The sequence below is a fragment of the Zonotrichia albicollis genome, chromosome 22 (assembly GCF_047830755.1).
Source record: "Zonotrichia albicollis isolate bZonAlb1 chromosome 22, bZonAlb1.hap1, whole genome shotgun sequence".
Taxonomy (NCBI): Eukaryota; Metazoa; Chordata; class Aves; order Passeriformes; family Passerellidae; genus Zonotrichia; species Zonotrichia albicollis.
Window position 1 is genome coordinate 10,187,296 of NC_133840.1, and position 24,985 is coordinate 10,212,280.

A 24,985-nucleotide genomic window follows, 5' to 3' on the forward strand; every position below is an offset into this window, starting at 1 on the left:
GCCACCTCCATCATCCTTCCACTAGTGCCACCTCCATCACCCTTCCACCAGTGCCACCTCCATCACCCTTCCACCACTGCCACCTCCATCACCCTTCCACCAGTGCCACCTCCATCATCCTTCCACTAGTGCCACCTCCATCATCCTTCCACCCTTTCCACCTCCATCACCCTTCCACCACTGCCACCTCCATCACCCTTCCACCAGTGCCACCTCCATCACCCTTCCACTAGTGCCACCTCCATCACCCTTCCAGCAGTGCCACCTGCATCACCCCTTCACCAGTGCCACCTCCATCACCATTCCACCAGTGTCACCTCCATCACCCCTTCACCACTGCCACCTCCATCACCCTTCCACCAGTGCCACCTCCATCACCCCTCCACCAGTGCCACCTCCATCACCCTTCCACCCTTTCCACCTCCATCACCCTGCCACCACTGCCACCTCCATCACCCCTTCCACCAGTGCCACCTCCATCACCCTTCCATCAGTGCCACCTCCATCACCCCTTCCACAACTGCTTGCTGCTTCTCCTGGGCTGGGGAATGAGCCAGCAGGAAAAGGGAGTTTTATTTGTACCTCTCTGAACCTCTCTCTGTACTTAAACTGGTACAAAGGAATTGGAACCATGATGAATTGAGACACTTCTGCTGAGGGCTGAGCTATTTGTTTCTGAGTGGAGGGGAGAGGATGGGTTTTTGGGACAACTTTCTGTTCTGCTGGTTTATAACGAAGCAGAACTCCGTATTTACATAAGAACAAGGAACTGAGATGTTTTAACAGTGGTATTTTGCTTGAAAATGAATTTTTCATGTTAATTACACATCTGCAGAGCAACTCTTGTATATGGCACTTGGTGTTACAGATGGCACGGGCTGGCCCCTGAGAGTCCTGGTTTGAATCATTGCCCCTCTGTAATAGACTGAGAGCCAACCATGTGTGATATTCTTGACAAGGATAAACCCAGCTGGCTCATAGTAGCAGAAACCAACATTTATTTCAGTCAGTTATTGAGTGATAGTCCTTTCAGTGTTGCTCTTGTTGCCAAGTTTGCTTTCCAAAACCCCTAAGGACACTGCTGAATATTGTTGGGAGCAGTGATTTTTTCACACTCCTGCCTTTTGCCACCATCTCTGACTTACCTTTACTTTCCAAGTGTAAAACTGTTTTCTTCATTGCTTAGCAAGGACATTTTGAGAGAACAAAAAAAAAAATTTAGAAAGTAGAAAAGAAAAAGTAAAATAAAAAAGTAAAATTAATCTGGGAAACTCTTCCTGACTGCTCTGGAGAAAGTTGCATTCCAGAGGTTGTGGGATGGGTATGTGAAAGGGAGAGCAGTTTGCTGCATGTGATATGTTGAGTTTGTTGTTTTCTAAAACAGCCAAAAGAAAGTACATGAGCAAGAATGTTGAATTTCAGCTCATGAGAACTGGAAACTGAAATGGCTTCAGGATCTGGGTCAAGAGGAGAACTTGGTGAACTTCTGCATAGAACAGATACTTCCCTAGAGCTACAGAGTGCAGCAACATGTGCAGGAGCTGTAAGGAGAGCAGAGTGAGGTGAGCCAGCTCTTGTGGGCAGGGAAATGGGGAGGGGACAGTGAGGGACAGCAGCATGGCCTGGCTGGGCCAGGAGGACACTTCAGCCCCTGGGGGAGAGCTTGGGCACAGGGCTCACCTCACCTCGCCCCAGAAATTCTAATAACTTGACAAAAATGCTTTTTACAGTAGCACAAAGAAATATCTCTTTTTCAAAGCATGAATTAAAAATTGTAGGTAACAGAAAAATACAGAAATGGATATGAAATATGTGAAACTTCGTTTGCCTATGAACTTGTTAAATGTAGGCTTTGATTTTTGAACATAAGAACATTCGTACGTTAAAGGTAGCGTAGTTTGAGTTTGTTGTTTTTTCCTCTTCCATTAGAGCCTGGATTTTTGTTTTCCTGACTGACAGTCAGTGTCTCATTCATTCCTTCTTGTTGGACCCTCATGATCTGTGAGCACATTTGGATTTCATTGTGCATGCAGAATTCCTGCTTATTGCATTTGAAACACATCCTGGATGGAGCCACTGGAAATGTAAACCAGGTGCTGAAAGCTGGATTGTGGATGGAATGTGTGAGGAGTCCCTGAGCCCAGGGACATAAATCCACCCCAAAGAGAAAGGAACAGCACTGCAGAGGTTGTAATTGCAAATCCCTTGCATGCACAGCAGAGCTGCAGAGGACAGGACAGGGTGATTTCCTCTTTATCCTTCTTTCCTCTTGAAGTCTTTGCTCTTTCCCTGATGTCTCCAGGAGCTGCTGTGAGCACAGCTGATGTTGCCTGACTGCCAAAGGAAACTCCTGCATGGTGTCAATGTTCCTTCCCAGAGGGGAGCCCCGGGGCTGGGAGCAGCAAAGAGGGGGCAGCTGGGTGTGTGCTGGGTGTGTGTGACACCCGGGCTGTCCCTGTGTCCCCAGAGAGCTGCTGTGGCTGCCTGGCAGAGCCTGTGCCACCTCCAGGGCCTGGGGAAGGGGCATGTCTGACCCCTGCACCCAGCTGGCTCCACTGGGCTGTGCTTCCCTAGGAAGGGTTGATGTGGTGCACCCAAATAATGACATTTGGTCACTGTGAAGTGACTGGAATGGAGGAGATGGCCAAAGAGTAGCTAGGAAGGGAACAGGAGTTGGGGGATTTGATTAATAAGGAAAGTCACCCCAAATTGTTGAGGGTGACTGAGAGAGGAATGGAACATAATCCACTATAAATATTTGAAGAACAATAGTCAAGTTAGAAGGGGGTAAAACCAGAGGGGTATGCAATAAATGCAAGGGGTGTGAAATAAATGCAAGGCAGGTGTCTGATTGCAGGATGTTTCAGGCTGGGGAGTCAATACCTCAGAGGGACTCCTGCCCAATGGCTTGTCTAAAACATGAACCAAAGAGACAAGGAATGACACATCCAGCAGGGAATCCTTTGTGGGGAGGCACGAGGAGATGGAGTGCCTTAGATATTCCTGTCAGCACTCAGGGCTGATAACGTGGCTGGTGCTCTGATGATTCAGAGTTGAGGCATCAGAAATGGGCAGATGAAAGCTGAGCACTTTAGTGCATAGAGCTGGTGGAAAGTAATAGCTGGAAAGTGTAAATCCTGAGATTTCTGGAAAAACTGTTTCTGACTTCACCTTGAAATAAAGAAATGTACTTTTGTGATGTAGAATGGATTTTTAATTGTGAATTAGACAGCCCTTGTGTGTTAGGCTGACCCAGTTCTTGCAGTTGTGGGGTGTGTGTGAGATGTCTCAAACCAAGCTGGAGGAGGAACCATTCCTATTCCCAGGTCTGCACAGGATAACAACACAGACAGACCTGTGTCTGTCAGCACACCTCATAAAAATCATCTTTTTAAAGCAACTCAGACAACTTCAGCATGCAGACCAGCAGGGTTGGAGGGACTGAAGCAGTTATCTGGCACTGTGTCACTGCTCTGAGTTCTCTGCTCCTGGCTGGGGACTGAAGGCTCCTGCTGCCCTGGAGGGCCACAGCTCTGCTCTCCCCTCCTTAATTACCTCTCAGTTTATCCCATGTTAACAGGCAGCCTACAATGAACTGGACACTCAGCTCTCTGTGATAGGTCTCTATATTACAACGTTTCTCAGTTGTCTGAAATCCTCTGCAGGAGCACATCCCAGTAGATCTATATAAGTGTCTGCTATATTTAGGATAAATTCAATATTGTCAGCAAGAAAGATCACTTACAGCACTCCCATTGTATTTTAGTTTTAGTGAAGCCATTACTGGAGCCACGTCTTTTATTTATATTAACATGTTGTTAACTGTAAGCTCATAAAGATGTAAAGTGCATGAAATCAATTAGGTACAGATTTAAGGAGTGGACATAAAGGAAATTTTCTGATTTACCTTCCCATTTGTCGAATATAGACCTTGCATTACTTGGAACATGAAAGGAATCAATTGACTCTATTTAATTCTCTTAATTAATTTCTGTTATCGTTTTCCTTGCCTCTTTACTTCCATTTTAAACTACCTGGATCCCAGTTAGAAAATTCCCTGAAGTCATAACAATTTGAAATTAGAAGGTGTATTTAAAAATATCATTTGGGCTCTAAGAGCTTATTAGTTAACAACTATGTTCCAAGGTAATCCTCAACTTCACATAAGGGTTTAATTTTTTTTTAAATATGTTTGCTTTTATAAAGTTTTCTTTGTTTTTTTTTTATTAATTTGTAACTGGAGAAGTATGGAAAGCCTCTTTCTCAGTCGAGAGAATTTTCTAAACATGCCCAAGCCCCTGGTGTGTTTTTTTTAGCAAGGGAAAAGCCTATCAATTAATTTTTTGCAGTATTTTGTCCAAAATACTGAGACCTCTGTATATAAATGCTAATCAAATTAGATTTGGCAGGGATACAATTTTTTCAGTGCTGTCTACTTGTGAACCAGATTTTAATAATGTGTTTTTGATGTCAAAAGTTGCAGCTGAACTGCAGAATCTTAGGATTGCAAATAGCAGCAACCAGCAACCTTTGGGAAACTTCTTGGGTGGCCCTTGCTTGGTCAGGTTGGGGTTTGTGCTGGCCATGGATGTGACCGTGTTCCCAGGGGCCTGAGGATGAGGGAAGAGATGAGGATCTGACTCCATGGTTCAGAAGGCTGATTTGTTATTTTATTATATATATTATATTAAAACTATATTAAATGAATAGAAGAAAGGATTTCATCAGATGCCTAGCTAAGAATAGAAAAAGGAAGAATGATAACAAAGGTTTGTGGCTTAGACAGAGTCTGAGCCAGCTGACTGTGATTGGCCATTAATGAGAAACAACCACATGAGACCAATCACAGATGCACCTGTTGCATTCCACAGCAGCAGATAATCAATGTTTACATTTTGTTCCTGAGGCCTCCCAGCTTCTCAGGAGGAAAAATCCTAAGGAAAGGCTTTTCCATAAAACACCTCAGGGCTCTGTGGCCTCGGCTTGGACTGAGGGTCAGGCCAGTGGGACTTGGAGCTGTCAGGAGCCTTTCAGTAAAATCCTGGAAAAGTTGGATCTCTGATGCATTGCGTACTCTGCCTGAATCTCAGAGTATCTGTGCAATGTCTAAATCTGGAATGTGAGCACTTGGTTCCACAGGCTGCTCTGGAAGTGTTGGATTTAGTAAATGCTTCAGTGATGAGTTGGGGGATTGGAAACTGGGAATCCTGAGCAGTCCAGCATTGAACCTCCAGGACAGCTGACAGTCCTACACCACACAGGGCCGAGTTTTACAATTAAAACCTCAAGTGCTCATGAATAATGTATGTGGTCAAACCAGTTAATCACAGAAAGGGAATGGGCTGTGTGCTACCCTTTAATGTCCACTGTTGGGAAACAGGAGGGGAAGAGGCCACTTCTGTTCATTCTTTGAGAGGAACAAGCAGCAGCAGCTGGAGTTGGCTGGGGCAGAGGCTTGTGCTCTGAGATCACTCTGGAAAACAGAATTAGCGATGGATCAAAGTTGTAAAGTTGTCAGCTGACCTATGCTTGTGTCACCAAGCATTTGAAGGGAATTGCTTTCAAATGTCTCTAAATGCTCATCATCTAATGAGACAGAATAGAGTAATTCTTTAGGGAAAGAATTGGCTGAATAGAAACCAGCAGCTATGCCCCAGCCCTCAACTCACAGTATTTGGCCAGAAAAAGGAGGGTTTGTAAAAACCACTGGGGGATGTGTTTTGGTGGGCTTGGGTGGCATGTGCCATGCCTGGGATAATCAAGTTTTTGGTCCCCTGGGGCTCTGTTCTGGGTGAACTCTTCAGATGCTACAAGTGACAGATTTAAGTGGGGGTTTGTGTGTGGTTTGGGGTTTTTTGTATTTTTGGGTTTTGAAATGAAGTGGGGATTAGTGGGGCTTCCCTCTGGGAACAATTTTCTAGGTAGATCTTCTTTAAGCTGCAATTACTCTTGGGGCCAGCTGAAAGTGAGGAGCCCTGCAGCTGGGGATGTTGTCTCCCATTACAGCTGGAGGCAGGGAAGTCTTTAGGGATTAAGAGAAAAATCCCACCAGGCATTTGCTGCATCTTACAAAACCAGGCTTAAAGTGACTTTCTCAGTTTATGACTGGAAGTCCCTTGGCACAGCAGAGTTGTCATGGATACTCCAACTCCAGGACACTAAAGCCCATCATTCATTACATTTATGAAATCTCCAACACTTTTCAAGCTGCTCTCAGTACCATTGCAAGCCTACATCAAAGCAGATGGTGCAGAGCTGCAGGAATAACCTCTTTACCTCCTCGGGCTTGGAGAGGCCTCTGCTGCTCAAAAAGCTCCAACAGTGCCAATAAAGTCATCACCTGAGCACCACTGGGGTAGTCTTTAATGTAAATAAAAGTACAATTTGTCATGGTTTCACTGGAGAGCTCTCACAGCTATGGGTGTGGGGCTGCCTTTTGCAGCCCAGAGCCCTCTGTGCTCCCTAAATTGAGGTGAGCTATTTTGGATGCATGACATCAGTCAGTGAGCACAGACCTGCTGACCCACAGCTGCTTGGCAGGTTTTGGAAGCTGGGCCAAGTGCTGGGATAAAAGGTGGACTCCATTATTTCTTTCTTTGCAATGATGTGGGGAGAAATGTTCTTCGTGCTCAAGTTGCAAACTGGAGATCATAAGGAAAAGTTGAAAATAAGAAGCATCATGAACCTGCCTTGGCTTTGGAGTGGGTCTGGATTTCAGAGTCTGTCAGACTTGCCCTCATTTCCCTGTTTAATTGGCAATTAGTGCAATAGATCTCTGTGTACCCCTTTAGAATTAACTTCAGCTGGGTGCTGACAGATCACAAGGAGGAGGCAGGTGAGGAGAGGTTGAGCCTTGAAAGGCAGCTTCTTCCATGTTTCCTTAATTATTCCTTCGAGGAGCTGCCAGCAACAACAATGCCTTTGTTATTGCTTTATTGAACAGATGTAGGGAAACAAATACAATTTTTTTTAGAAAACTTAGCTTTTGGGCCTGGTTCTAATAAATTATTTCAATTGACATAAATGAGTGAGCTGTCAAGTGCACCAGTATTCACATGATTCCCCCTTGCAGTGCTAAAAATAATGAATTGTAACTTTTGTGGAGCATGGCAGTGATGCTTTGTTGGCTGGAGTGAGGCAGCCAGTGCAGGGGGCTGGGAGCTGCTGGTGCCAAGGCTGCAGCAGAGGGGGACAGATCTGTGACTGAGGGTGCTGTGCCCTGCCTGGGCACTGTGTGAGGGCACGGAGACACCCAGCCCTGGATGGCTCCTGAGGCATCTCCAGCTGCCAGGAACTCTTTGGTGAGCACAAAGAGTGCTCATCTGGCTTTCTCTGGAGCCAGAGAAGACTTTGAGCAGCTGCTAAGGCAGGTCCCACCCCATGGGCTCAGGCCCTGTCCTGGGGCAGTCAGGACATGGGACAGACAGGGAGAGTTGTCCTGCAGGAGAGCTGAGCCCTTGTTGAGTCCCCAGCTGGTCAGAGTGGCCCCAAGAAATGTTAAAAAGTTCCTTTTCCCAGCCCAGCGCTTAAAGAAGGAGTCAGAGCTCTTAATTTCTTGGTCTCAAGGTTGTTTATTGTATTTTATCTATAAAATTCTTCCTCCTGCCCTGCTGAAGTTTGCTCAGCAGGACAGTTCCAGGCACTCTGCCTGCCCCCAGGGCAGTGTTATCTTTTTATACTAAAAACTACATGTACAATATTTACAATTACTTTCCAATACCTATCACCTATGTTAGACAGTGAGCTTCTACTCTAAACCAATCTGTAAGTGCCACCATCACAGCAGCAGGTGGAGGCCAAGAAGAAGAAGAAGAAGGCTGGACACACCCAGATCCCACCATCTTGCCCCTGAATCCCATTCTAAAAAACCCCCAAATCTACTTTTTCACCTGTGATAAATTCACTGTTATTCTGCCTAAACTGCTGTGGTTGGCAGATCTTCATTTAAGGTTGGTAATTTGCTCCATGGGTCATAATCAAACCCACAGGGGCATCTTGGGCTCTGTGCCAGGGTCTCTGAGCCCCCTGGCAGGGTCTGGGCTGCTCAGGAGAGCCAGAGGGGTGTGCTGGGTTCTGACAAGCCCTGGCCTGGACAGGGAGGGTTGTCCTCATGCAGGGTCTATAAGAAATACCCATTTTTTGTGCCCTCACTGCACTGGGCCTTTGCTCTGTCCATGCAGTGCAGCAGCACTCCCTTGGTTCTGGCTTTATCCCATTTTCCAGCTGTTCACAGGGTTTTATTCTAGACTTTGCTTCACCTCTTATACAGAACATTTTTCTGATTTATTTCTTTCAAGTGAAGCTACAATACAATATTGGAGAGGATTAAATAGGGAGAAACCTTCCCTTTCAAAGAAAACAAAGGTGTTTTTTCCTTGCTGGTTTAAACTGTAAGTGCAGGAATAAACACAGGAAGTTAGCTTTTCTTTGGATCAATGACTGATTTGAAATTGGATGAATCATTGATTTTTTTTTTTTTTTTTTTTTTTTTGTGCAGCGGAGATGTACTAAATTGCATCCAGGAATGCCATAACTTGGCATAACTTGGAAGTAAAGGGTTTGTGTGTGTCCTTATGGAAAATGAGAGTAATAAACACTGAAAGCCATGAATCCTACCAGGAGAGATGACAACCTGTGAAAAGAGAGGGGGGATTTGTAGGGCCTGCTGTAAACCTGCTTTGGTGTTTGTGGCACCACTGAGGCCAGGAGAGGTTGGGAGGGCAGGGTGGCTCTTTAAGGGATCAAGTTCCCAAGGATTTGGTGCAGATTTTGGCAGTGTTGGGAATAATCCAGGGCAGAGATGCAATGGCCTTTTGTCCAGCAAGAGGAACCTTTCCAGCAGCAGTAACTTGATGAAATACTTGTGTGTGATGGTGCTCACAGGGGTTCTTGGATGAGGGAAGAGATGAGGATCTGACTCCATGTTTCAGAAGGCTGATTTATTTAGGATATATATTACAGTAAAACTACACTAAAAGAATAGAAGAAAGGATTTCATCAGAAGGCTGGCTAAGAATAGAATAGGAAAGAATGACAACAAAGGTTTGTGGCTCAGACTCTCTGTCTAAGCCAGCTGACTGTGATTGGCCATTAATTAGAAACAACCACATGAGACCAATCCCAGATGCACCTGTTGCATTCCACAGCAGCAGATAATCAATGTTTACATTTTGTTCCTGAGGCCTCCCAGCTCCTCAGGAGGAAAAATCCTAAGGAAAGGATTTTCCATAAAGGATGTCTGCGACACTTGTGTGGTTTGAGATGTTGAGGGGCTGCAGCTTTATTTATGTGTTTATTTATTTATTTATTTACCTAAACATCCAGGAGAAACAGTAAAGCCATCCTTGTGAGGGGGATGGGGAGGTGATTATGGTAAATCCACACTTCAGTGGCTCTCCAGTCATTAACTGCAGCCTCAGGTACACTAACCTTGCAAGGAGAATAAATCAAAAATGCTTAAAAGGTTTGGCTACAACCCCCACCCAGCAACACCCACCTTCATCATGGTTCAAACATCAAAAATGAAAGACGCCTTGATAATAATGAAGTTTGGGAACTCAAGAAATTACAGAGGTCACCTCAGATCCCATGGCCCCTGAGCAAAACCATTTCAAGGCATTTTACGTTTCTGACCTTCTTTGTACATATTTGAAAGCCACAGCTTTTTACCTAAAGTGCTCTAAAGAAGATTAAACAGCTTTTTAACATCTGCTGTGTTCAGTGTGTAGGAAGAGCTCTCGGTTGCTAGCAAGATAGATGGGGTTTTATGTGATTTGGAAAAGGTGTTTAAACATACTTTGATTTATGTTTTTGCATTCTGTTATACTCTGAGAAGGGCTAAAGAAATACCTTGCTTTAATTTGGTGATTTTCATTCAGGAGAAAGAAATGCTTTAAAAACAAAGCACACCCAGATCTAGAGGTCAGTTCTGTTGCAGGCATAAAATGCAGCAGCTGTTTAACAGCAAGTGGTGACTGTGTGTAATGAGGTGGTGCAGAAATGCAGAGTGCAGAGGGAACCTGGGAGAAGAGGGGGGATAAAAGTACAGACTGGCTTGAAAGAGAACTAATATTTAACAGTTGTGGGAGAAATGAGAGATCTGGCAAACGTGGTGTAAGGAATCTGCCTTTCTTATTTTAGGTGATGAAATATCTCTGTGATTTGATAGGATCATACCTTGCCTGCTGTGGTTAATCAGAGGGGACAGAGCTACTCTGAGGATGTCAGGACTTGGAATGTCCACACCTGTCCCTGTGTTGGGGCTGACTGGGGTTGCTGAACTGGGAAGGGTGTTTGAACTGGGAAGATGTGAGGGTTTGAACTGGAGCAGGTGTAAGAGAGGCCCCAGAGCTCTGGAGGGCCAGGCTGCCCTGGGGCTGAGGGAAAGCTCCTGGAGGAGCTGGGGCTGCAGCTGAGGGCTCTGTGTTGTACTTGAGACAGAGACAATACAGAGCAACACACTCTGTTTCCAGAAAGCTTCAAACTGGTTTTATTCTAGCATGCTTGCTTTTCATACATTCTTACCAAAGTCATCAGTTTACTCATTGGTCACAAGAGACAAACAAAGTGCTCATTGGAACAGGCAGCTGCAGGTTTCTCTTATTTCTCCTTCTCTCTTTCTTGGTTTCTGTGTCAATGCCCTTGGTAGGAAATTCTTTCAGGGGCAAACATGGATCCTCTTATCAAACTTCTCTCACAGATGTCGCTGTAAAACCCCTTCCACAGGTCTGCACCTCAGGGACAGACACTCATCTCAGTGACACCCCTGCACAAGGGCATCCTCAGTTCACAGATACCCTGTCCTGAGGTGCTGGCTGCTTCCCAAGAACTCTCAGTAGAGGCTCCTCCTGGAAAACATCTCAATGAAACACAGCTGCACCTCAGAACTGGGGGAATTGGCAATATCCAGAGTCTGTGAGTGTTAATGACAGGATGTTCCTGAAGAAAAGACCACACACAGGGCAGGTAAAAAGAACTGGGAAGAGTACACAACTGCAATTCTCAATCTCATATTTTTATTTTTCTATGCTGCTCTCATTTTTCCTTTTTTTTTTTTTTCTTTTTTGTTCTTTATTTATTTGGCTTCATATTTGGTTCTTTATATTTTTGGTTCTTTACTCAGTAGAAAGCACCTGGCTACTCATGACATTTGGAGTCCTCCTGGAAGCTCCCTGCAGCTGCCAGGTGAACCTTACCCTGGTTGTCTCCCCTAAAACAGAGCTCCCAGCACAGCATTCACCTTTTGGGGTGGCTTTGGCTCAGATCCAGTGGAGAATGGGGCCAGCAGCAGTTTCCAGCTTAGATGTTGTTTTCTCTCTAGGAACTCTCATTCCAAGCACACATCTGAATTCAGGCTGTGCTCTGCTGGTTGCAGGGTGTAGCTGGGGGTGTGTTCTATCCCCACCTGTCAGAGCTGGGGCAGTTCTCTGCTGTCCATGGGCAGTTGTTTCTTTATCTCTCCCACAGCCAACCCTCCCTCCAGGAGATCTCTGCTGTCCATGGCCACTGAGTGTCCCTGCAGGGCTGATCCAATCCCAGCATCCCATGGGGAGATGCTCCGCCCAGGGGAGGAGCCAAGCATTCCTCCCTGGATCCAATCTGAGCTGGCCCAGCACAGCAGCCTTTGCCCCCTGCATTGCCAGAGGAGCAGCTTTCTGCTGCCCTGCATGGCCAGAGGGAGCCCAGGCCCATCTGCAGCAGCCCTGGAGCTGCAGAGGAAAACTCCCCCCTTGTGCAGGATCCCTGCTGCAGCAGAGCCACAGCTGGCACTGCAGGAGGGCTGAGCCCCCATGGATGGGGCTGGGACACCGCCCTGACACACAGGGTCAGGTTGTGTTCTGACTCTGGCAGTGGTTTTTTTTCCTTTTTTGTACTATTGCATTTTGCATTTTGTACATATTGTATTTTAACCTTAAAAACCTGTTATTCCTACTCCCATATCTTTTCCTGAGAACCCCTTAATTTCAAAATTACATTAATTCAGATAGAAGAGATTTACATTTTCCATTTCAAGGGAGGTTCCTGCCTTCCTTAGCACACACCTGTCTTTCAAACCAAGACATTTGCTCAGCCTGTGAACTCCCCAGGGTTCATCTCTTAGGACAGAGCAGCAGCAGATGTGCGATGGGAATGGTGTTTGCATTCTGCTGCTGCTGCCAGTGATGCAGTGCTCTGCACTCAGCCATGCCTTGATGTTCCCATAAATTCCCTCTTGGGGTTTGCACCCCATGAATCCTGGCTTTCTGCTTGGAGCAGCCTCACAGTCAGATCTGGAGAAGCTCCTTTGGAGAAGTAACTGTGGATTTTTGAACTTCAGATGAAAAGCCAGGTGCTGAATCTCTTATTTATCAGAATTTCCCTTGATGTTAATAAGAGATGGAGCCGAGCAGGATGCAGAGATTCAGCCTCAGGTTTCTGGAATTCACATTTGCTGTTGCCTGATGTACATTGGCTTGCATGAGTTAATTACCCTGTACAGAGCATCAATTTTTCTTCATTTTATATTTAGATGCTTTGCTCAGAGCTCCTCTGCTGGGATGAAGGAATTTCACATTGTCAGTTTATCCCAGTGATGAGTCTGAAACTGAAGTTGAGCAGAGCTTGTTTGATGTCTGGGTTCTGATAAAAGCATCTCTAACTTCCAGCTGTGGCTCCCTGAGCTTCTGGTGAGGAGCAGAAGGCTCTGCCCAGATGCCTTTGTATCCCACAGAGCCTGGGATGGGTTTAATGGGTGGAATTTTGAGTGGAGGCCTGAACCTGGAACATTCTGGGCTGAATTTCAGCAGCTGAACAAGGCTTCCAAGAAAGATGGAGAGGGACTGTAGGGGCAGCTGGGGGGCAGGACGGTGGGGATGGATGGAGAGCAGAGATCTCTGCAGCCAGGGCAGGAACTTGGGGTTCATTGCAAAGGGCCTGGGGGCAGGGCCCTGCTGGGAGCTGCCAAACACAGCTCAGAGCAGGCCTGAGAGAAGAGAGGGGGAGAGAGGATGAGAGGGTGAGAGAGTAAAAGGGGTAAGAGAATAATCAAGGTAAGAGGCAGGAGCTAAGAGAGTGAGGTTCCCATTACAATACCATAAATCATCTTCTGTGCTGAATATTCTGATTCTCACTAACCAGTCTAATACAAGATACAAATCCTACAGCATTTACATACAGCCTATAAGAATCACTACATTACCACACTGTGTTACATTTTAAACCCTAAAAACTCCTCTTTGGGCCCCTTCTGCCAAGCTGTAGGGTCTGCTCTGACCCTTGGGCCTGTCTGCAAGCAGAGGGTGTTGTTCCATCAAAAGGGGATCACCTTCAGCTGGCCACACCATTGTTTTTCAGGTGTTCAGTAACTGAGGCTTCTCAAAGCTTGCATTCATTTCAATCTCACTTATAGTTTCTATATTCTCAACATCTTTTGCCAGACAATCATATTTATAAGGCTTTCCTGTTCCATCTTCCCCAACATTGAACTTTTACAAGGGTGTGTGGTGCCAGGACAGGGGGAATGGCTCCCAGTGCCAGAGGCCAGGGCTGGATGGGATATTGGGAATTGGGAATTGTTCCCTGTGAGGGTGGGCAGGCCCTGGCACAGCTGTGGGTGCCCCTGGATCCCTGGCAGTGCCCAAGGCCAGGCTGGACATTGGGAGCAGCCTGGGACAGTGGGAGGTGTCCCTGCCATGGCAGGGGTGGCACTGGGTGGGCTTTGAGGTCCCTTCCAACCCAAACCATTGTGGGATTCTGTCATTCTTACTGTGGGAGCCAGCAGGGCTGATGGTGCTTCCCTCACCTCTGTCTAATGAATTTTGTGTGTCAGGGTTTGATGTGCTTTGTCCCAGGGACAGAAGCTTTTATAGCTCAGCAAATTTGCTGAGGTCTCCACTGCTCCCTCAGTAAAGAGATTAGTTGAGGAAATAAGTTTTGCTCCCTTGGGAACTGTGGTGCATTGCCACTTTGTAAACACACAGATGCCATCACAAGAAAAAAATCCAAATATTGTATCAAGCTGTGATGTCTGAAACATTGTTTTACATTCTGAAAGACTCCTGCTGTAATATTGGAGAGTCAGATATCACAAAAGGCAATGGACAGGATTTAATTTTTTACAAGGCTACAGCTAAAGAGAGTGATAAAATTCTAATGGTGCTGCTCTTTTAGGGTATTTGCAAGGAAAACCAAACATCTTCCTAAAGCAAACTTCATGCTGTATTTTCAGGAGTAGGCAAGTCACAGCAAAACAATTTCCACAAGAGGGGAAATAGGAAATACCCAACCTTCTGTAGCCTCAACCTGCCCTCTCTAAGTGCACATCATCTCCTTGTGCTGCAGCTCTCAGCTCAAGTGTTCCAGGTGATTTCAGTTCTCATGTTGAGTTGGAGGAGAGATTGTATTTGATTGTAGCTTTGTCTTTGTCACAGGAGACGTTTGGCTCAGGGCAATTCCACCCTTTTGTTTTAACGTGAGGAAGGAAAAAGGTGCAGCAGCACTGGGAGTGCCATGAAGAGGCTCCAGTTCTTTCATGCCTGAATATTTTTCACCTTGCACTCTGCAGCTCTCCCCAGAGCTCGGTGGGAGGTTGGTGCAGGAGATGTCACCTGTGTCCCCATGGCTGGGGGACCTTTCCCCTGCCCCTCTGCTTGCCTCTCACACAGAACTGGGTCAGTGCTTGTGACACTGCTCTGTCAGGTTCCCTGGTTCACCTCGTTTTTCTCTGAACTTACCAGGAAAAAGCCAATTTGCATTAATTAGCAGGAATTGTTACAGAGGTGAAGAAATGCAGCTGGGAGCAGCAGTGCTGTGATGGATGTCACAGCCCCTGTCCTGCCCCAGCCAGGGCCACCAGGTCCCTGTGTCCCTGCTCTGAGCTTCACTGCCCTCTCCTCCCTGTGCAGAGCCAGCCCTGCAGGATCCCCGTCCTGGTGGCTGCCAGGCTGCTCCAGGCACCCAGTGTGCCCCCAGTGTGCCCCCAGTGTGTCCCCAGTGCCACTGCGCCCTGTCCCCAGTGCCACCAACTCTGCCTGTGACATTGTGCCCTGTCCCCAGTGCCACCAACCCTGCCAGTGCCACTGTGCCTTGTCCCCAGTGCCACCAACTCTGCCAGTGTCACTGTGCCCTGTCCCCAGTGCCATCAACTGTGCCAGTGCCACTACACCCTGTCCCCAGTGCCACCAGCTCTGCCAGTGCCCCCAGTGTGCCCCCAGTGCCACCAACTCTGCCAGTGCCACTGTGCCCTATCCCCAGTGCCACCAACCCTGCCTGTGCCACTGTGCCTTGTCCCCAGTGCCACCAACCCTGCCTGTGACATTGTGCCTTGTCCCCAGTGCCACCAAACGTGCCAGTGCCACTGTGTCTTGTCCCCAGTGCCACCAAACGTGCCAGTGCCACTGTGCCCTGTCCCCAATGCCATCAACTGTGCCAGTGCCACCAACCCTGTCCCCAGTGCCACCAAACGTGCCAGTGCCACTGTGCCCTGTCTCCAATGCCATCAACTGTGCCAGTGCCACTGCACCCTGTCCCCAGTGCCACCAGCTCTGCCAGTGCCCCCGGTGTGCCCCCAGTGCCACAAACCCTGCCAGTGCCTCTGTGCCCTGTCCCCAGCGCTGCTGTTTGTCGCCCTCCTGCCCAGCTGCCCCTCGGTGGCACAGAAAGCCCAAACTCGCCAGCTCTGTGCCCTGCAGGGTCCCTGCTGCTCCCCCTGCCCCTTCCCAGAGCAGGGACAGCCCACCCTGCCCTCACACCACAATTCCAGATTCTCTCTCAGGATCCCCATCACTAAAAGCAGCCTGGGGAGAGGAGAATGCAGCTTTCTCTGACTCACATTTTCAGAAGCTGTAAATAGTACAATAAACTTAAACTTCCCCAGAAAGCACTTTGTGCAATCTGAGCATTTTTCACCCTAATTTGTCATCTCTGTAAAGTATCCTTTTTTCCATTACAGATTTATTGTTTTGCTTTGCCCAGTGATTCCTGAAGCCTGTCAGTATCACTTTTAAAACTGTATATATAATAAGGGACTTGTCAATTAAACAAACAGAAGAAAATCACCCAGAAAATGCTTTGGAGTTTGGTTATTTAAATAACAACCTTGTCCCTGTGGAGCATCTGCAGCGGAGACAAATAAAATCCCTTAGGTTTGATTTCTGAAGGAGCTGACAAGAAAGATGGAGAGACACAATTCACAATGGTCTGGAGTGACAGGACAAGGGGGAATGGCTTCAAACTGGGGGATAATGGGCTTAGATGGGATATTGGGAATTAGGAATTGTTCCCTGTGAGGGTGGGCAGGCCCTGGTACAGCTGTGGCTGCCCCTGGATCCCTGGCAGTACCCAAGGCCAGGCTGGACATTGGGACACCCTGGGACAGTGGGAGGTGTCCCTGCCATGGCAGGGGTGGCACTGAATGGGATTTAAGGTCCCTTCCAACCCAAACCATTCTGGGATGCTGGGAAAGGGCAGCACAGGCTGAGTCCACCCTGGGAGCTGCTGACAGAGCTGGGCTCAGCCATTCTTCTCCAAATCCATCTGGTGAGCACAGATGAGAAAAGGGAGGGCTTCTGGTAGTTGTTCTTTGAGCCATGTGGAAACCATATTTACAGGGTAAAGAGATAATAGAGAAAATAGTGACAATATAATGGAGCACGGTCTGGAAAAATCCAGCTGGAAAACTGTCTTGACCTCCACCAGAGTCCACCAGAGCTTTCCAAGGAGGCTGTGGTGGGGAAAAGCCACTCATCCAGATTTAATCCTTTCTGGTTTGTCCAGGTTATTCCTTAGATCTGGATGTTAATCCTTTAATTTGTGGTGTCCAGAGAACACCTTGGCACTGGCAAGGCTGGGTGATGGTGTGAACATCAGGGTGTGTTTGGCAGCAGAGCTCAGGGCAGGGTCAGCTCTGGGCAGGAAGGTCCCTGTCCCTTGTGCTGCATGCTCAGGAGCACAAAGTGCAGCCCCAGAGCAGAGCAGGGGCTGGAATGGGGATCCCTGAGCCCGTGGGGCAGGGCTGGGAGGGCTGAGGCTGCAGCTGCATTTGTAGAGCACCTCAGTTACAGCTGATCCACCAGGGAATGCTGGCTTAGCACTCAGCCAGGGCCAGGCTTTGCTATTCTGCTCAGATGCACGCTAACAGCTACTTGGAGATCTGTTCCAGGGATATAAATAGGCTTTAGCAGGTAAAGCACTAGCTTGGAGTTGTAAATAAAGATGTCAAATGATAGTCCATAACCAAACTGCAGATCCTGGGTGGAGGGTGATGGCTTTTGCTGTGTTCATGGGTATCTTATATCTAATGCACCATAAAAGTGCTGGGTTTTATAGCCAGGGTTGTGCTGAAGTGAGGGATGGTACATCCCCAGCCTCCAGCACTCCCTCTGAGCATTCCCTGTGCCCAGCAACTGCACAGCCCAGTCAGGTTTTCATTGAGGGTCCATATGGAAGCATATGGAAAAATATCTCTTTGATCTGTCATTTATTAATGGCACCTTATGAAATATTTTGTTTGTTTGTCTTTCAGGGCTGTTCTTGCCTTCCCATGAAATTCCACTCCTCCCCTGAGTAAGCTGATGCTGTTGTTTAGTTCTGGGGAGGTGAAAAAAGATCCCTCTGCTGTGCTGGGGTCACCCTGGGCCCACCCAGCCCCTCTGTCAGTGCCTGCTCAGCTGGGCAGGGCTCACAGGACACAGGGAAAGGGATCAGGGCAGGGAGGGATCCCTCACCAGCTGCTGCCATGGGCAAACACACTCAGCTGGGGGAAGCCAGTTCCATTTATCAAACACATCACATCACAGGAGCAAACTGAGAAATAAACCCAAATCTCAAAACACCTTCTCCAAACCCCTCCTTTCTTCCCAGGCTCATCTTCACTCCTCATCTGTTCTCCCTCCTCCCCAGAGGCTCAGGGTGATGGGAATGGGGCTGTGGTCAGCCCATCACACATTGTCCCTGCTGCTCCTTCCTCCAGAGGCCTTGGGCTCCTCATCCTCTGCCCTGCCCCAGCCTGGGGTCCCTCCCAGGGGAGAGTTCTGCAGGAACTGCCCAGTGTGGGTCCCTTTATCCATGGGCTCAGTCCCTCAGGAGCTGTTTTAGGGATCCCATTTCCCATGGGCTCAGTCCCTCAGGAGCTGTTTTAGGGATCCCATTTCCCATGGGCTCAGTCCCTCAGGAGCTGTTTTAGGGATCCCATTTCCCATGGGCTCAGTCCCTCAGGAGCTGCCCCACTGAGGTCCCTCTCTCCCATGGGCTCCTTGCACAAACCTGTTCCCTGTGGGCTCCTCTCTCTCTCCATGGATGCCCAGCCCTGCCAGGACCCTGCTCCAGCAGGGGCTCCCATGGGCTCAGAGCCTCCTCAGCGCCCCCTGCTCTGCCCTGGGCTGCTCCAGGCCCTGCAGGGGGATCTCTGCTCCCTGTGCCCTCAGGTGTCTCTCCAGGGGCTGCACCCTGGCATCTTTGAGGAACCTCAGCTCCAGCACCTGGAGCAACTTCAGCCCTGCCGTTGGTCCCTGCAGAGTTCATTCTCTCAGACATCCTCACTTCTCCCTTCTCCAGCTGCAGGGGGCAGTTTGGGGTTTTTTTCCCTCCATTCTTATCTCAGTTACCCCAGAGGTGCTGCCACAGTCCCTGCTGGGCTGGGCCTTGACCTGCACTGGGTCTGGAGGCAGCTGGAATTGGCTCCATCAGTCACCTGCAGCCTCTCCATCCCCAGTCAAACCCCAAACACAAGTGAGGGTTAAACTGCAGCCTGGGGAATCAGCAGCAGCAGCAGCAGAGATCCTTCAGAAGGCTCTTGCTTCTCTGAAAGTGCCCTTGATGATGCAGATTGAAGGGAGATCAGTATGGAAAACATGACCTAGATGTTCTTTCTAAACAGAATACTTATATATACACACATAAATATATATATGATATAATCATCCTGCAAGTCCTGGCAGCTCTTTAAAGGAGCAGCAAAAGCTCTTTTTCTTCAGAAATGCCACATCAACAGCCTGAGCACAGTCCCCAGTGATTAAAGCTACACCTACAAGAGAAGCTGGAAGCTCTGCCAGTAAACCTTCCTGCTGCTAATGCTGCTCAAAGACCCTTCATTATCCCACCCAAGGCAGAACTGAAAAACAGATCCTCTCCAGCACCCCTGCATCAAAAAGGAGAGATTCAGGCAGTGGCAGCAGAATCAAATATACAGAAATATTCTACTCTTTCTGCAGTGATTTGCAGACGCCCCTGAGACCCCCATTCCATGTACAGAGGCTGTGCTTCCCATGAGTGGCCATTTGATTGCTCACTCAGAATTTTTCCAGAAAGCTGTTTTGCATTAGGAGTATGTTTTAATATGAAATCTAGTAGCTGGATAATTGATAAATTATGGCCATGAATAGCTTAAATATAATTAGTTATTATGAGGTAGAGAATTGTCATTTTTATAAGGAGGACTATCAGGTTATTATTGTAGGACTTGAATAACCATTTATTAAACATTAACATAATTACAATTAACCCTTTTTGGGTCATTGCTTGTATCTGTCAAAATTTATTTTGTTCCCTGGTAGACTTGTAGTCCAAATTAATGTTGAGACCTTGTAGTTGTTTATCATAAATGATCTCATAAGCCAAGATGGAAGTGAATAAACAGCAAGGCAGCTCACAGGTTTGTACTGGCCACTGCAGTGATCCAGCTCAGGGAGCCACTGTAGTGAAAATAAAAATATGGGCTTAAAAGGGTTTGAGTCAGAGGTAGGTATTGCCCTGGCCATTTGCACAAGGGTGGGTAACAGGCTCCAATGTGCCTCCAGGTCCCCAGTGCACTACTGAGATCCTCCACACTAAAGAAGTAAAATGTAAGAAGTAAATGTGAGAATTAAATCCAATAAATGATGTTTTATTCACTGAATTGTCCATCTGAGTAACTTGCCCCAACCCTGGTCTAAAGCTTTATTCCAAAACTCAAGTTTTGAGATCCCAGTTCTCCCAGCATTTCCTGGTCAGGCACATTTTCTCTAAATGAGCAGCATCACTGACTTCCCCAGGGCTGTCCTGGGCACTGCCCAGGGAATGGGCACAGCCCCGAGGCTGCCAGAGCTCCAGGAGCTCCAGGGATGCCCAGGCTGGGATTGTTGGGGTGTCTGGGCAGGGCCAGGGCTGGACTGGGTGATCCCTGGGGATCCCTTTTCTCTCAGAATATTCTGATTTCAACTGGCAGCTGTAACTGGGAAGCTTCAGGCCTGAAGTCCTTAATTTCAGTTATCTCAAGAGGTCTCCAGGCAGACACAGAATAATTTCTGTGTGGCCCCAGAGTGGCTGCCAGTCCTGGGCAGTGAGAGCTCTGTGCTGGATGCAGTCCTGAGCCAGTGAGCCCTGGTTCCTCCTCCATCCACACTGAACCACCACAGGCAGCTCAGTGGCTAAACTGAGCTCAGGGCTTTTCTCATTGTTTTATTTTTATTTAATGTATACGCATATCTATCATTTCAAAGTGACCTATTCAGTTTTTACTTCATGCAGTTTAGGTACAAGAAGGAAAGAATCCATCTGTGGCATTTCCCTGTGCAAGATGCCAAATGTTCAATTGGAAAGGAGGTTTCTTCCCCCAGTCAGGTGAGTGTGAGTGCTCAGAGCTGTGCCATGTTCACCCTGCTCTCCAGGAGCCTTTTCCTGCCTTCAGCCACCCTTCCCCTCTCCAGAGAATGCAGTGTCAGAGGTGGAGATGGCCAGAATTATGAATTATGCCAAAGAATCCTTGGTGTGTCCTGTGTCTGAGCACCAGGGCACTGAGCAGGTAGAACAGAAACACCCTCTGTGAGCTGTGCTGCTGGAGCTGCTGGGATTTGCCCTGGGGGTTGTGAACAGCATCTCCAAACCCTGTGAATGTTCAGGGGGATTTCTGGAAATGGAGGAACATTTCCCAGGGAGAGCAAAGCAGTTTGGAAAGCTGCTGGTGGGATGTGTTTGGGAGTTTTGTGTCTCTTTATTTCCTATCACCTCTGTGGGTCATAACAACCTTTCTTTTTCCCTTTTTCCCCCCACAGAACTGTCTCCTCTGTACCTCAAGAACTTCCTGTAGGAAATTTTTAGATTGCTGGTGGAGCCCCATGGAATGAGTCAGCTCTGTGCTGCTTTCAGTCCTGTGAATGAAAGGAGTCTGGAGGCATAATTTCCTTATTACTGCAGCATGGGTTTGAGAAAATTGTAGAATTCACTGCTTTCTCATAGATATGTCTGTCTAATTGACAGAAAGAAAACACCAAAGCCTCGTGTGAATCACAATTCCAGAATCATTAAGGATGGGGAAAAAACTCCAGGATCAGCAAGTCCAACCTGTGACTGGCCCAGCACAGAGCTCTGGGTGCCACCTCCAGGGATGGGCACTCCAAACCTCCCTGGGCAGCTGTGCCAGTGCTGAGCCCCCTTTCCATGGGGAAATTCCTGCTGCTGTCCCCCCTGAGCTGCCCTGGCCCAGCCTGAGGCCGTTCCCTCTGCTCCTGTCCCTGTTCCCTGGAGCACAGCCCAACCCCCCCGGCTGTGCCCTCCTGGCAGGAGCTGTGCAGAGCCACAAGGGCCCCTGAGCCTCCTTTGCTCCAGGCTGAGCCCCTGCCCAGCTCCCTCAGCTGCTCCTGGGGCTCCAGACCCTCCCCAGCTCCGTTCCCTTCTCTCAGACCTGAATGTGTTCTGATCAGAGGCACCACTGTGCTGATAATTTATTGTGTGCCTCAGCTTTTGCCAAAGCAGGAACACAAGAGAAGCAATGCTCTGGTTAATTATTCTGATACCTCCCTTCCTTAAGAGGCTCTGAGATGAGTGTATCTTTTAAAGGAAAAAACTATTTCATGTCCTGTAGGTTATTTCCCAAAGAAATACTAAAAATACCTTTCTATTGAGAATTAGCCTTTCTGTAGTAATTTCTCTGTACAAAATGCAAATCCACTGTGCAGGCCCCAAACAGACACACACTGGAATGGCCTCACTGCTGGTGCACAGTCCTGGCTGTGCTGCTGGGATTCTTCAACCATTTCCAGCCCCAGCACTCAGACACATGCCTGAAACTGCTCACCTTAGTGCTGCTCATGTTTTCCCTTCCTTTGAGGCTTTGAAGAGCTTAAAGATCACCTCTCTCAAAGTACTTGACAAAAGTATCTCTGCTCTGTGAGAAGGTAACTCCTGCACTTTTCATCTGAAGCCTTTTTGTATCTGCCTGATCTTGCCATGTCTTTTTATTTTTCCCAGAAAATGCACCTTTGTCCTCCTTTTTGTTTCATGACCAGCATCCCACTCATTTGTGGCCTTCCCAGCCCTGGGGGCAGCTCTGGGTGCTGTGTGCAGCTCTGGATCCTCAGCACAGCAGGGACAGCAGCTCCTGCAGCGGGGCCAGCTCAGGCTGTGAGGATGAGGAGGGCCTGGAGCATCTCTGTGCCCAGCAAAGGCTGAGGGAGCTGCGGCTGCTCAGGCTGGAGAGGAGCCCCAGCTGAGAGGGGCCCTCAGGCCTGGCTGTCCCTGTGTGCAGGGAGGGGCAGAGCAGGGCCCAGGCTCTGCTCCAGGCCCAGCAGTGGCACCAGAGCCACGGGCAGGGCCTGAGCCCAGCACTGCCCCTGCCCAGGAGGCACAACTTGTGCCCTGGGCAGTGCCCAGCCCTGAGCAGGCTGCCCAGGGAGGGGCTGGAGTCTCCCTCAGCACTGGGGATCCTGCAGAGCCCTGTGCACACAATGCTGTGCCCTGTGCTCTGGGATGGCCCTGCCTCAGCACGGAGGTGCCAGCAGGGACCCTCTGGGCCCCGCCCAGCCTGGGCCAGCCTGGGGTTCTGTGAATCACAAGACCAAAGACAAGACCACATATTATAAAGACCAGGGTTCACATATGTTCACACTTAGGCTTTAGCTTTCCATACTGCAATCTCAAACTCTATTTCCCCTCTGCATTCCCCAAATATTTCCTCCCTGTCCCACCACCCTTGGTCATCCTGGCCATTCCTGTCTCAAAGCCCTTCAGAACTGACCAGGACATTCAGGATTAATGGCTGAGCTTTACTGTTTCCATCCAGCAAATGGATATTGCTCATCTGAACGTTATGGTCAGAGCTGATGGCTCTAAAGCTCCTTAAAGATATGATGGTGTAAAAATTGTAAAGGCTATTGATGGTTTATTATTTTTCATCTGTAATATTTACACCCTTTCACTTACTTCTTGCATAACATAGCAAATGTTGTTCTGCTTCCTGAAAACGTGTGGTAAATCAACTGATCCACTGTTGTTTTCAAGTATTCTTACTTAGTTAGTTTTCATGCACATGTTTTGGAATCTATGTAAAATATGCCTTAAATAGCTGAATAAAATAAATGCCAGGGCTCTTAGAGCTTTTTCCACCTGCTTTCAATGCAGAGCTGCCAAACAATTTCAGTGGTTTATAGCCTGTTGCCCAAAATCAAATTCTGTGTTACTTTTGGTTTAAGGGCTAATAGCTTTTTGAAATATATTAGTGTTTTCTGGTGACAGATCCAAGATTAGCTTTTATCCATTGTTCCAAGAGGTATTCCATAATCCTGTGGCACAGTCAACTTTATGAGGAATTTTACAACCTTTCATGAGCGCTTTGTGTTTTAAAATGCTAAAAAAGCAGTTAAGGAGAGAGGAAAACAAAGCACTGCAGTGTGTCCCTCTGATGTTCCGTTGGCCTTTGAAGTGCTGGGGAGTGAGGAGGCATGACTGCAGGAATGACTGCAGGAGGAATCACTTTGCCCAGACAGGCTGAGGAGCCAGCCAGCCAAAGGTTCTGAGTGCTGCAGAGCTGCTGTACTGGAGGAGTGTTTGCCTTGAGACAATGAACAGCCAGAGTGGGGGAGCCCAAGTCACTGCCAGACCTTGAGCACGTCCTTGGCAGCAGCAGCACTGAGGAATGGCCTCCATTGGAGTGGTGTCAGTCAGTCCTGATTTCTTCATGTGATGAGATCAAAACCAGAGTGGGCAGCAGATTGAGGAGGGGGATTGTGCCCCTTGCCCAGGTGAGCCCCCACCTGCAGAGCTGCCCCAGCCCTGGCCCAGCACAGGCAGGAGCTGGAGCTGCTGGAGGAGCCCAGAGGAGGCTCCAGGATGGGCAGAAGGATGGAGCAGCTCTGCTGGGAGGAAAGGCTGGCACAGCTGGGAATGCTCACCTGGACAGGAGAAGCTTTGGGGTGACTGAATTGTGACCTTGCAGGGCCTGAAGGAGCTCCAGGGGAACTGCAGAGAGACTTTGGACAAGGGATGGATGGACAGGACACAGGGAATGGCTCCCAGTGCCAGAGGGCAGGGATGGATGGGATATTGGGAATCAGGAATTGTTCCCTGTGAGGGTGGGCAGGCCCTGGCACAGGGTGCCCAGAGCAGCTGGGGCTGCCCCTGGATCCCTGGCAGTGCCCAAGGCCAGGCTGGACAGGGCTGGGAGCAGCCTGGGACAGTGGGAGGTGTCCCTGCCATGGCAGGGGTGGCACTGGGTGGGCTTTGAGGTCCCTTCCCACCCAAACCATCCTGGGATTCTCTTCTGTGTTCTGGGATTGGAGGCAGTGCAGAAGCAGGACTTTGGGAGTGCATCCATTGCTCCCAGGTGGTTTCTGCAGGGCAAGGCAAAGGCAGAGCAGTGCTGGGGGAGGGCAGGCTCAGGACACCCCTGCTTTGTGCACCTTTGCAAACTGTGGGCACGACTGGGATGAATCTCTCCATAATACTTTATTCCTCTTTTGCATGGGGAAAAAGGGAAACACCCAAGTGCTGCGATGAGATAGACCAGAGGAGGGAGAGCTGGATGGGCTCAGCACAGCTTTTTCCCTTTAAAAGCTACTCTATGAGACCTTCAGCCCTAGATGCAAATGTATATCCTTCCAGGAGAAGTATTTCTGAGGCAGGGTCTAGCACATCATTTTCTCTCCCTGCCTCCTTAAAGATGTCATATCCTTCCCCCACAACAAATGCTATTGTTGGAAAGAAAATGGAAAATCTTTCTGGCCATTCTTCTGCAATGAAAGCAGCAATCTTCAAAGCT

The 24,985-nt window shown here is 48.3% G+C and overlaps 1 long non-coding RNA gene across 1 annotated transcript in view; it reads left to right on the forward strand.

The window, feature by feature from the left end:
• LOC113459859 (uncharacterized) overlaps nucleotides 1-24,484 on the forward strand; it is a 64,846-nt gene extending 40,362 nt beyond the window's left edge. Inside the window, exons 7-8 of the long non-coding RNA XR_012583546.1 lie at nucleotides 20,482-20,574; nucleotides 21,006-24,484. This is a non-coding gene — a long non-coding RNA (uncharacterized LOC113459859). The remainder of the gene's footprint in view (nucleotides 1-20,481; nucleotides 20,575-21,005) is intronic.
• The last annotated feature ends 501 nt before the right edge of the window (nucleotides 24,485-24,985 follow it).